The sequence below is a fragment of the Tupaia chinensis genome, unplaced genomic scaffold (genome assembly GCF_000334495.1).
Source record: "Tupaia chinensis unplaced genomic scaffold, TupChi_1.0 Scaffold000394_1, whole genome shotgun sequence".
NCBI classification, from domain to species: domain Eukaryota; kingdom Metazoa; phylum Chordata; class Mammalia; order Scandentia; family Tupaiidae; genus Tupaia; species Tupaia belangeri.
The window spans coordinates 996808-1008365 of record NW_006159896.1 but is presented as its reverse complement, the minus strand read 5'-3'; the positions used below and the strand labels follow the sequence as shown (position 1 = coordinate 1008365).

Below are 11558 nucleotides of genomic sequence, written 5' to 3'. Positions count from 1 at the left end.
TTTTTTTTGAAAGATTTTTGCTATAGGGTGCATGTGCTCACCAGAAAGACACAGAGACAGAGAGACAGAAAGCAAAAAATCACCCCCCCGGGGGGGGATGGCCACACCGCAATCCCTTCTCTATTCTCCTCTCCAGATCCTGGGCACGCACACACATGCGCCAGGCATGATAAGCTACCGGGTCCGGGACTCAAATCGTGGTTGACTACAAGGGAGTCCAGCAACATAGCCATTATGCCAAATGCTGGTCCCTCATTTAATTATTTTAATTTGACCAGAAAGAGAGAGAGAAAGTGAGAAAGCAAGCCACCAGGTCTGGGACTCAAACTGTGGTTGGCGATGTGGGAGTGTCCAACACCTTAGCCACCACGCTATCCACTAGTCCCCCAGAAAGAAATGTCTAAAACAGAGGGGCAACACAGTACCCTAGCCACAGCACTGTGTGAAGATCATGTGGAATAGGATAGAAAGGGCTTAGCATGGTGTCTGGCACGTAGAAATTGCTCAGTAAAAGACGGCTATTATCATTATTCTAATCATCACCTTTTCCTACTTCAACAGCCTGGCCCCTACATAAAGCAGGGTCTGTTCCAGCCCAGCTCCAGGCGTGGGTCTCCCACAACCAGGCCCATTGTGTCAGCTGCCCTACTGGCCACGTGACCCCAGACAGAAGCCACAATAAACAGGATGCCTGGGCCCTGGGCACTGCCTTCCTTTGCCTTCAGGCACTTCCAGGTCTTCAAGAACCTAGCAGTCTTTCTTTTTGTTTTTCTTTTTTCTTGAGAGATTTTTGTTACAAGGCTCATGTGCTCACTGGAGAGTCAGGGAGACAGAAAGTGAGAAACCACACCCTAAAGGGGGGATGGCCACGCCGCAATCCCTTCTCCTCCATTCTTCTCTTGGGATTTTGGGCACGCACACACATGCTCCTGGTGTTAGTTTCAAGCTGCCAGGTCCAAGACTTGAACTGTGGTAGACTACGTGGGAGCCCAGAGATGTAACCATTATGCCATCTGCTGGTCCCCACAGCAGCCTTTCTTGACTGAGAAGCTGGAGCCAGAGGGAAGAGCGATGGTAGGAAGACCCCGCCCTGCTGGAAACAGAGCGACAAGCCTGATCCCGTGCAGCATTCATTCATGGCCTCTGGAATCGTTAGCAGCTTTCTGACCTACTTGGCCACACTGACCCCCTTCCAGCCAGCCTGGCTTCCTTCATGGGGTAGGCAGCAGGCTCTAGGCACAGGTCACCTTCAAACCTGTGCTCGGTCTGTTCCTGTTCAACTATGACCATCCACATTCAAGTGATCTTTCCACCTTCCGCTCTTCAATGCCGCCTCCCCTACCCGCAGGTGCACATCCGGGTGCTTCTTCAGGAAGCAGCTCCTGACCGCTCAGCCCAGTCTGTGAACTCCCCTCTACTTGCCTGGTGCTGATGGTGCCCATCTGAGACGTCATCCCTGACCTGCCAGGCTGCTCTGCCGTGGGCCCCTGCTGCCCCTGCCACAGCAGTCACCACTGTGCTGATGAGCTTGATGGGCCAGCCTCCTGGACAGACGGCCTGCCTGCAAGGACAGAACCAGGCCGGCTTGTTGGCACTGCATCCTTGGGCCTGGTCACTGGGTGGCTACAACTGCTGAGTGCTGAGGGTCCAACGCTGAGCAGGCCAGACAAGGTGCTTGCCCTCGGTGCACTGGCTCTGGAGGTAGGCGGACACCCACCCGAGGCACGCCCTTGGACAACAGGGAGCTGGGACCAGCATTCTAGTCCTGTGTACCTGTGGCTCTGGGTGCCCAAGAGGGACCTGCCCTGGGTTGAGGAGTCAGGCAGGCTCCTTAGGCATGACCCATAGGATGAGTCCTTCCTAACTGGTGGTGGGAAGAGAAGGGAAAGGCCTCCCGGGAAGGGCTGGACGTGTGCCCGCTGGAAGGACAGGGGATGCACGGGAACTGGCAGCACGCCCCAGGTCCTAGGCTGCTTGCTAAGTGAACCTGGGAAGCTCCGAGCACCTGGAGCGGGGCCTGACAGAGAAGTCTCCCTGGGGCCTGCAGAGGGCATGACCAAAGGCTCACAGGCTGTGATACACACAACGTCCAGGAGGCCAGGTGGGCCCTAGCATCCCCTGTTCCTGTGCCCAGGACACTGTCAGGCACCCACTGGCCACAGGGCAAGTGTGAATGAGAGTGAGCCACCATAGCCCGAGCCCAGTCAGCAGGTCACTGCTCTGCCCTCCCCCTACTCCGCAGGTGGAAGAAATGCCATCATGTTGGTCGCCAAGGTCACCAGAAGCCCCCAGATACCAACGGGGCAGATGGCACCATCCGCTAGCCTCCCTTTGGCAGTACACACCCTGCTGCTTGGGCTGGGCTAGGCTGGGCTGGGGGACGAAGGAGCCGCCCTCACCTTGGCACTGAGGCTGAGAGTCCCAGGGCTGGAACATCCTGTCACTTGTGCCCTGTCCAGCTGCAGGCCTGGCACCTGCCAGAGGCACCACCTCTACCTGCTCTGCCTCTTAGGGAATCCTCCTTGTCATGGCAGGCACCAGCCTGGGAATCTGGCAACTGGGGACAGGGGATTCTGAGTATGTCAGACCAGCACGTGAGGAGAGCCTGTCTTTTCCCATCTCTTTTCTGGCAGGTTCCCTAAAGCTGGATCCATCCTGAGCTGATGACATCCTGAGGGAGGGGCACGGGAGAGAAGAGAGAAAAACAGCCGCCGTCACACCGCCACCACGCCGCCTCCATGTTGGTGGCTTCGTGAGGTACTAGGCGCCTCATAGGCTCTATTTCAGTTTCTTCTTCAACAACAAAATCCATTTCCTAGTACCCTGTACTTGTAGCTAATTAGTCATTTGCATAACAATTTGACTGCTGACCCCTGCCCCCCAGCTCTAGGAGGACAGGAACTGTGCCTGCTTACACACGTGCACCCACGTGCACACGGACACACATGTGCATCCCCTCACACATATGCTCAGGGCTCAACCAGTGGTGCCTGGCATTTACTAGAACAAAGGTTTGTGCTCACTACAAACAACGTAGCACTAGGAGCTAGGGATGACTCCGCTTTCTGGTGAAGACCGAGGTGCACACAACTGAGAGGAATTGGCCTGAGGTCACTGAATGGGCCAGAGGGGTGCAAACTTGCCCCACACCCATACTTCTCACCCAACCCTTCAGTCTTGGTCCATCCATCCCACCGACAGGGAAGAGACACTGAGGTCCAGAGGAGGGAAGTCAGGACTCCGCCAGCGTCCTGACCCAGGGGACAGACAGGCTGGGGGAGAAGGAAGCTCTACGCCTTGGAGCAGCGCCCACACTGTGAAGCTTCGCCCAGGAGCTGGGGGAAACCCAAACAAATGCCCTATTTACAGAGGCTGGAAGCATTCCAGGAGATGTCATGGGTCAGCGCCTGGGGGTGGGAGGCTGCAGGGAGGGGATGCGGGACAGGGCTGGAAGTCTCCAGGGGAAAGAGGAGCAGATGAGGACCAGAAGCCACCTGGCTTGAAGTCTGTGGGGACAAAATCTGCAGGCAGGTCATGCCAGGAAGGTGCAGGGATGGAATGGGGGAGGACGGTGCATCACCACTAGGGGGCTGTTGGTGCCACCTGGTGGTCCTGGCCACTGGTCAGGCTGGGGATCAGACTGCCCGGGGTCCGCTCTGGCATGGATCATACGAGTACGAGCCCTGCCTCGTACTCCATATGCTTTGACTCACTTCCCTCAACACCCACACGAGGCAGGAGCGAGCCGACTCTGCAGCTGATGGATGAGGCAGCCGCGCCGAGCAGCTCAGGACTCTGGACTAGGTGTGTGCACAGATGGAGACCCACGTGTGTTGTCCTTAGTTCAAGCCCCAGTATGCCAAGCCTTGACGCGTGCGCTCACTGAAGCCACCGACAACCTAGCAGGCACACACCGCGCATGCTTGTTTCCCAGATGAAGAAACGGGGGCTCAGAGACGTACAGGGACTTGTTTCCGTCTCCCGGTAAGGGCCTTGCTCTAGAGCCCGGGCTCTTTTCATCATACTCTGGCAGGAATCCTTTCTCTCAGCCTCAGCTTTCCCTTTTTTTATTTTGAAGTTTTTGTCATAGGGCACGTTCGCTCGCTAGAGAGAAACAGAGAGACAGTGAGAAATCACCTCCCAGGGGGAATGGCCATGCCACAATCCCTTCTCCTCCAGTATTCTCTCAGGACGTGGGGCATGATTGTCCACTTGGTGCGATTTTCAAGCTGCTGGGTCCGGGACTTGACACATGTGTGGGTCATGTGGGATCCGGTGTCTTGACCTCCATGCCGTCTCAGCTCTCTCTCCTGTTGCATGGGCCTCCTTATAACTCTGAGTGTACTGGGCACTGAGCACAGGTGACCCAGTGTCCTGTGGGCCTATGTCACTTTTTTGGCCACAGGACTGGTAGGGCCCTTGTGACACCCGTGGGGTCTCCGTTACAGTGAATGATTGGCTGTGTGCAGGGGAAGGCACCTCAGCTCCCTGAGGTCTTCAGCCCATCTTTTCCAGCGTCCCTGTTAAGCTGGGTCCTTACTGGTCAATGTGTTGTGAATGGTGCCTGCTCATGGGTTGCTGGGGAGATGCTGGGAAGTACAGGCAGGACCCATACGGGCAGGAGGTGGCAGCCAATGACTCTGAAGGAGTGACGCTCCTAAAAGCAATGGTTGGAGAGACCCTCCGCTTATTGCTGAAGTGGGAAAGCAACTTTAGTGATTGAACCAGATTAAGATAATGATCCCAGGGACCAGTAGATGGTGTAAGGGTTACGCTGCTGGACTCTCATGCAGTTGACTGTGGTTTGAGTCCTGGACCCAGCAGCTTGAAACTCACATGTGTGTTTGTGTGCATGCCCAAGATCCAGAGACGAGAATGGAGGAGAAGGGACTGTGGCATGGGCATCCCCCCAGGAGGTGATTTCTTGCTTTCTGTCTCTCCGGCAAGCACACACACCCTATAGCAGAAATCTCCCTCTAAAAAAATTAAATGAAAAAAGACACTAATTTCAAAGAGACAACCAACCGAGGTCTCTAAACTCATATTTCAAGAACAGTTGGGGGTTGGAACCAGCAGTTAGGGTAATGGCTATGTTGCTGAACTCCCATGTAGTCGACCACGGTTTGAGTCCCAGACCTGGTGGCTTAAACTCACGCTGGGCGCGTGTGTGTGTGTGCCCAAGATCCCGAGAGGAGAATAGAGGAGAAGGGATTGTGGCATGGCCACCCACTGAGGGGTGATTTCTCACTTTCTGTCTCTCTGTCTCTCTCTGTCTTTCTGGCGAGCACATGCATCCTATAGCAAAAACCTCTCCAAAAAAAAAAAAAAAGAACAGTTGGGGGCCAGCAGATGGCATGCTGGACACTCCCACATGGCCAACCATGGTTTGAGTCCCGGACCTGATGGCTTGTTTTCTCACTTTCCTCTCTCTGACCAAATTGAAGTAAATGAATAAATAAATTAAATTAAATAACTGAGTATGTCAGACCAGCACGTGAGGAGAGCCTGTCTTTTCCCATCTCTTTTCTGGCAGGTTCCCTAAAGCTGGATCCATCCTGAGCTGATGACATCCTGAGGGAGGGGCACGGGAGAGAAGAGAGAAAAACAGCCGCCGTCACACCGCCACCACGCCGCCTCCATGTTGGTGGCTTCGTGAGGTACTAGGCGCCTCATAGGCTCTATTTCAGTTTCTTCTTCAACAACAAAATCCATTTCCTAGTACCCTGTACTTGTAGCTAATTAGTCATTTGCATAACAATTTGACTGCTGACCACTGCCCCCCAGCTCTAGGAAGACAGGAACTGTGCCTGCTTACACACGTGCACCCACGTGCACACGGACACACATGTGCATCCCCTCACACATATGCTCAGGGCTCAACCAGTGGTGCCTGGCATTTACTAGAACAAAGGTTTGTGCTCACTACAAACAACGTAGCACTAGGAGCTAGGGATGACTCCGCTTTCTGGTGAAGACCGAGGTGCACACAACTGAGAGGAATTGGCCTGAGGTCACTGAATGGGCCAGAGGGGTGCAAACTTGCCCCACACCCATACTTCTCACCCAACCCTTCAGTCTTGGTCCATCCATCCCACCGACAGGGAAGAGACACTGAGGTCCAGAGGAGGGAAGTCAGGACTCCGCCAGCGTCCTGACCCAGGGGACAGACAGGCTGGGGGAGAAGGAAGCTCTACGCCTTGGAGCAGCGCCCACACTGTGAAGCTTCGCCCAGGAGCTGGGGGAAACCCAAACAAATGCCCTATTTACAGAGGCTGGAAGCATTCCAGGAGATGTCATGGGTCAGCGCCTGGGGGTGGGAGGCTGCAGGGAGGGGATGCGGGACAGGGCTGGAAGTCTCCAGGGGAAAGAGGAGCAGATGAGGACCAGAAGCCACCTGGCTTGAAGTCTGTGGGGACAAAATCTGCAGGCAGGTCATGCCAGGAAGGTGCAGGGATGGAATGGGGGAGGACGGTGCATCACCACTAGGGGGCTGTTGGTGCCACCTGGTGGTCCTGGCCACTGGTCAGGCTGGGGATCAGACTGCCCGGGGTCCGCTCTGGCATGGATCATACGAGTACGAGCCCTGCCTCGTACTCCATATGCTTTGACTCACTTCCCTCAACACCCACACGAGGCAGGAGCGAGCCGACTCTGCAGCTGATGGATGAGGCAGCCGCGCCGAGCAGCTCAGGACTCTGGACTAGGTGTGTGCACAGATGGAGACCCACGTGTGTTGTCCTTAGTTCAAGCCCCAGTATGCCAAGCCTTGACGCGTGCGCTCACTGAAGCCACCGACAACCTAGCAGGCACACACCGCGCATGCTTGTTTCCCAGATGAAGAAACGGGGGCTCAGAGACGTACAGGGACTTGTTTCCGTCTCCCGGTAAGGGCCTTGCTCTAGAGCCCGGGCTCTTTTCATCATACTCTGGCAGGAATCCTTTCTCTCAGCCTCAGCTTTCCCTTTTTTTATTTTGAAGTTTTTGTCATAGGGCACGTTCGCTCGCTAGAGAGAAACAGAGAGACAGTGAGAAATCACCTCCCAGGGGGAATGGCCATGCCACAATCCCTTCTCCTCCAGTATTCTCTCAGGACGTGGGGCATGATTGTCCACTTGGTGCGATTTTCAAGCTGCTGGGTCCGGGACTTGACACATGTGTGGGTCATGTGGGATCCGGTGTCTTGACCTCCATGCCGTCTCAGCTCTCTCTCCTGTTGCATGGGCCTCCTTATAACTCTGAGTGTACTGGGCACTGAGCACAGGTGACCCAGTGTCCTGTGGGCCTATGTCACTTTTTTGGCCACAGGACTGGTAGGGCCCTTGTGACACCCGTGGGGTCTCCGTTACAGTGAATGATTGGCTGTGTGCAGGGGAAGGCACCTCAGCTCCCTGAGGTCTTCAGCCCATCTTTTCCAGCGTCCCTGTTAAGCTGGGTCCTTACTGGTCAATGTGTTGTGAATGGTGCCTGCTCATGGGTTGCTGGGGAGATGCTGGGAAGTACAGGCAGGACCCATACGGGCAGGAGGTGGCAGCCAATGACTCTGAAGGAGTGACGCTCCTAAAAGCAATGGTTGGAGAGACCCTCCGCTTATTGCTGAAGTGGGAAAGCAACTTTAGTGATTGAACCAGATTAAGATAATGATCCCAGGGACCAGTAGATGGTGTAAGGGTTACGCTGCTGGACTCTCATGCAGTTGACTGTGGTTTGAGTCCTGGACCCAGCAGCTTGAAACTCACATGTGTGTTTGTGTGCATGCCCAAGATCCAGAGACGAGAATGGAGGAGAAGGGACTGTGGCATGGGCATCCCCCCAGGAGGTGATTTCTTGCTTTCTGTCTCTCCGGCAAGCACACAGACCCTATAGCAGAAATCTCCCTCTAAAAAAATTAAATGAAAAAAGACACTAATTTCAAAGAGACAACCAACCGAGGTCTCTAAACTCATATTTCAAGAACAGTTGGGGGTTGGAACCAGCAGTTAGGGTAATGGCTATGTTGCTGAACTCCCATGTAGTCGACCACGGTTTGAGTCCCAGACCTGGTGGCTTAAACTCACGCTGGGCGCGTGTGTGTGTGTGCCCAAGATCCCGAGAGGAGAATAGAGGAGAAGGGATTGTGGCATGGCCACCCCAAAAAAAAAAAAAAGAACAGTTGGGGGCCAGCAGATGGCATGCTGGACACTCCCACATGGCCAACCATGGTTTGAGTCCCGGACCTGATGGCTTGTTTTCTCACTTTCCTCTCTCTGACCAAATTGAAGTAAATGAATAAATAAATTAAATTAAATAAATAATTCTAGAAAAAGAAAAAAATAATAGCTATGGTTCATGAAAAAATCTTGGTGCCAAGAGCAGCCTCCTGCCTAGCGAGGGGCCCCAAAATGTGTCTGCAAAGTCTTGGTAGCACTAACGATATCAAGAACTGTTCTTTACCTTTCAGGGAGTTTTAGAGTACCCCTAATTCTTCCACAGTCTGTATCTCATCTCATGCTCCTAGGAGCCTTCAGTTAGTGGTAGTGGGGAAGCCATTATTAGTGAACAGCAAGGAAAACTGGGGCCCAGAGAGGGATAGGGTCTTGCCCAAGTTCACACAGCAAGCCAGTAGCAGAGTTGGGGCCTGACCCACATCCTCAGGTGCCATTCAGGTGCTCTACCACGGCGGCCTGCTCTGACATGCTGGTGCTGAGCTTTTAAGTGCCTTTACCTTTCATTTTCAAATCTCTGGCCCAGAGCTCCTGCCCAGCCCATGACCCAGGCCTGATGATAGGGAAAGCTTACGACTCGGCCTATGACCTTACCCCATGATCTGGCCTATGCCCTTACCCTGTGACCCGGCCCTGATAGGGGAGAGGAGGATTGGCCATGTTCTGCTCCCTGCCAGGCAGGCTGGAAGATGTCAGCATCAGCAGGGCCCTTCTAGGGTCATGATCTCCATCCACAGATTAGCCATGCACACCCCAGCCGCACCTGGAGGCCCAGACACACTGCCCTTCTCAACCTGGCTGCTCCAAGGCACATTCATTTCAACACCATCATTTTGCCTATTTCAAACAGCAGAATGGGGATTTGCTGGGCTCTTTATAAAAGGCCCTTATGGGGTCAGCTGGTAGCATGGTGGTTAAAGCAGCTGGATTCCACAAGGCCAACCGTGTGGTTCCAGATCTGGCAGCCTGAAAATCACATCGGGTTGTGTGCATGCATGTCCAAAACCTCAAGAGGAGGATGGAGGAGAAGGGAGTGCAGCATGGCCATCCCTGGGAAATGTTCTCTCATGTTCTCTTCCCCTTCCTCTCTGCCTCTGGTGAGCACATGCATCCTATAGCAAAAAATTTAAAAAACAAAAAGGGTCACAGATCCAGACACCTTAACCTGGCAGAGATCCAGGTCCAGGTATCTAGATCTCACATGGCTGACTGCATGGTTCGAACCCTGGACCTAGCAACCCAGTAGCTTGAAAAACATGCTGGGTGCATGAATGGAGAAGGGATTGTGGTGTGACCATCTCCCCTCCAAGAGGGAGGTGCTTTCTCAATTTTCCTCTCTCTCTGTCTCTGGCAAGCACAACAACAACGACAAAATAGAGACCTTATCACCTTCCACTGCTGTCAGAAAAGTCAGGGCCAAGCTACCACCCTCCCTCTAGGATACATAATCACTGTTACCTCGGAGGGTGTCAGGAAGCTCCTGCCTTGTCTCCCCCAGTATTCCCCCAAACCCTACTAGCTCGAGGAGGCAGCCAGAACTGGCGACGCCACCAGTTGGTGCTAAAAAGAAGGCTCTGAGGCAGACACACATGCAAACGGTTCCTTAGTGTCACATCACCCTCATTATCATGACTGCCATGTAGTGAGTACTTAATTACACGCTGACACTGCATTAAACACTGAACGCTGCGTGATCTCGCTGAACTCAACGGTACCATGCTATGGGAAAGAAGACTGAGGTGCCTTGGTCCTACGCTGACAGCCAGGAAGCAGTGGCGAGACTTGATTTCACCATAGTCTCTACGGCCATCCTTACTGGTGTTGATCCCATCCATGGTCATTTCAAAGATGGAAAAGGGGCACTTACAACACAATGCCAGAGCACAAAGGCCATCTGTTGTCTAAAACAAATCTGTATTTTCCCCAACCTCCAGATACTTCAACAAACACAGTTCTGAAAGGTGCCCAGTTAGAGCCCCTGTGACCCTGCATCACACGGACAGACCCTGACATCCTCTCCACCTTATCTGGTCCCCAGTGTTCTCCGACTTCTTTGCCAACCACTGTCCTCCTTCACTGCTTGGTGCCCCGTCCTCTTGCCCTGTCCTAAAGTCACCAGGCATAAAACCTCAGGACCTGTGCACTTGCTCTCGAATGCCCGGCCAACAGAGAGCTGCGTGGCTTGCTCTCTCAACCATCTCTGCTCAAAAAGCCACCTTAGTAGAGACCTTACCTGGCCACCCCATAAAAAGATGACCCTATTCTCTAGTCCTTCCTGCTTTAGTCTTCTCCAAGGCACCTCTTACCACCCTACATATTACATGTTTATTATCTGCTGAATGAACAAATGAGCCAGGGAGGCCCCCTCACCTCTGGCAACCACCTCCTCCTGTGACATTTCCAAAGCTGTCTTCCACGCTCAATATAACCAGTTTCAAGATTTACAAGAAACAGTTTGTGGGAAAGATCAGACAGGAGGATTTTCTAGAAAAATCTAGTAGCCCCCTCCGCTTTAAAAAACAAACACACCAACAGGCACAAGCAAAGACTTCCTGACAAACTCGGGAAACCCTTGACTCCGTAGGTCAAAAAGCAGCCAAGATAAGTTCCACCTACAGAGATAGCTGCAGTGGCCAGCACAGTCAGTTTCATGTCTAACTCACCCAGCAGGCTCCCTGGGCCCTTGGGTTGCAACCCCACCCAGCCCTTTCCCACCCTGTTGGGGTTCCCTGTACCCTGTCATCCCTTTTAGGAACTGATCCAGAATCCGAGCCATCCTTGAGCTTTTAAGCACTGCTAAGGGGGAAACTTAAACTCATCCAACAGGTAGGAGGGGCAGAGGCTGGCTCTTTCAGTCCTATATTGATCCCCCATCTTGTAGGGGCATGCGACAGGGTGTCGTTTTCCCTCCGGAGGAAAGGTGCTCAGTTTTAAAGGCACATTTGTCAGACCCAGAGGCAGGCATGGAGAAGGAAGCCCTCCCACCATTGCCGAGATAGCTCTCTGCAAGCGGTTGCAGCGACGATGCTTAGGCCCCGGAGGGGAGGAGGAGGACGCAGGTACATCCCTCGGTCTGGGGTCCCGGACCTACCCTGGGATGGGGCTGCCGGCAGCGATGGCAATCAGGCGGGATGCTTCGTAGGCGAGGAGAATCGGAGGACCGGGCCCGGGAGAATCCGGGGCCAGAACGCCTCAGGAGGCTGCGGATCTCGTCAGGCTAGGGCCGGGGTCTGGGGGAGTCGAGGGTCGGCGAGACGGAGTTTGGGACCCAGGGGACTGGAGCCCCGGGCAGGAGGAGGTCGCGACAGCGACCCCGTGGCCGTTACCTTGCCCTTCGGGCTGCCGGCGGGGCTGAGG

At 54.0% G+C, this 11558-nt stretch overlaps 1 protein-coding gene across 2 annotated transcripts in view; it reads right to left on the bottom strand.

Annotated features, from left to right (window-relative positions):
* ZER1 (zyg-11 related cell cycle regulator) overlaps positions 1-11552 on the bottom strand; it is a gene marked incomplete at its 3' end in the record, with an annotated part of 38836 nt that extends 27284 nt beyond the window's left edge. The window contains 2 exon segments of one of the 2 annotated variants that reach the window (XM_027774016.1): positions 1423-1561; positions 11293-11552. 2 annotated transcript variants of the gene reach the window in all.
* Between the last annotated feature and the right edge of the window lie 6 nt (positions 11553-11558).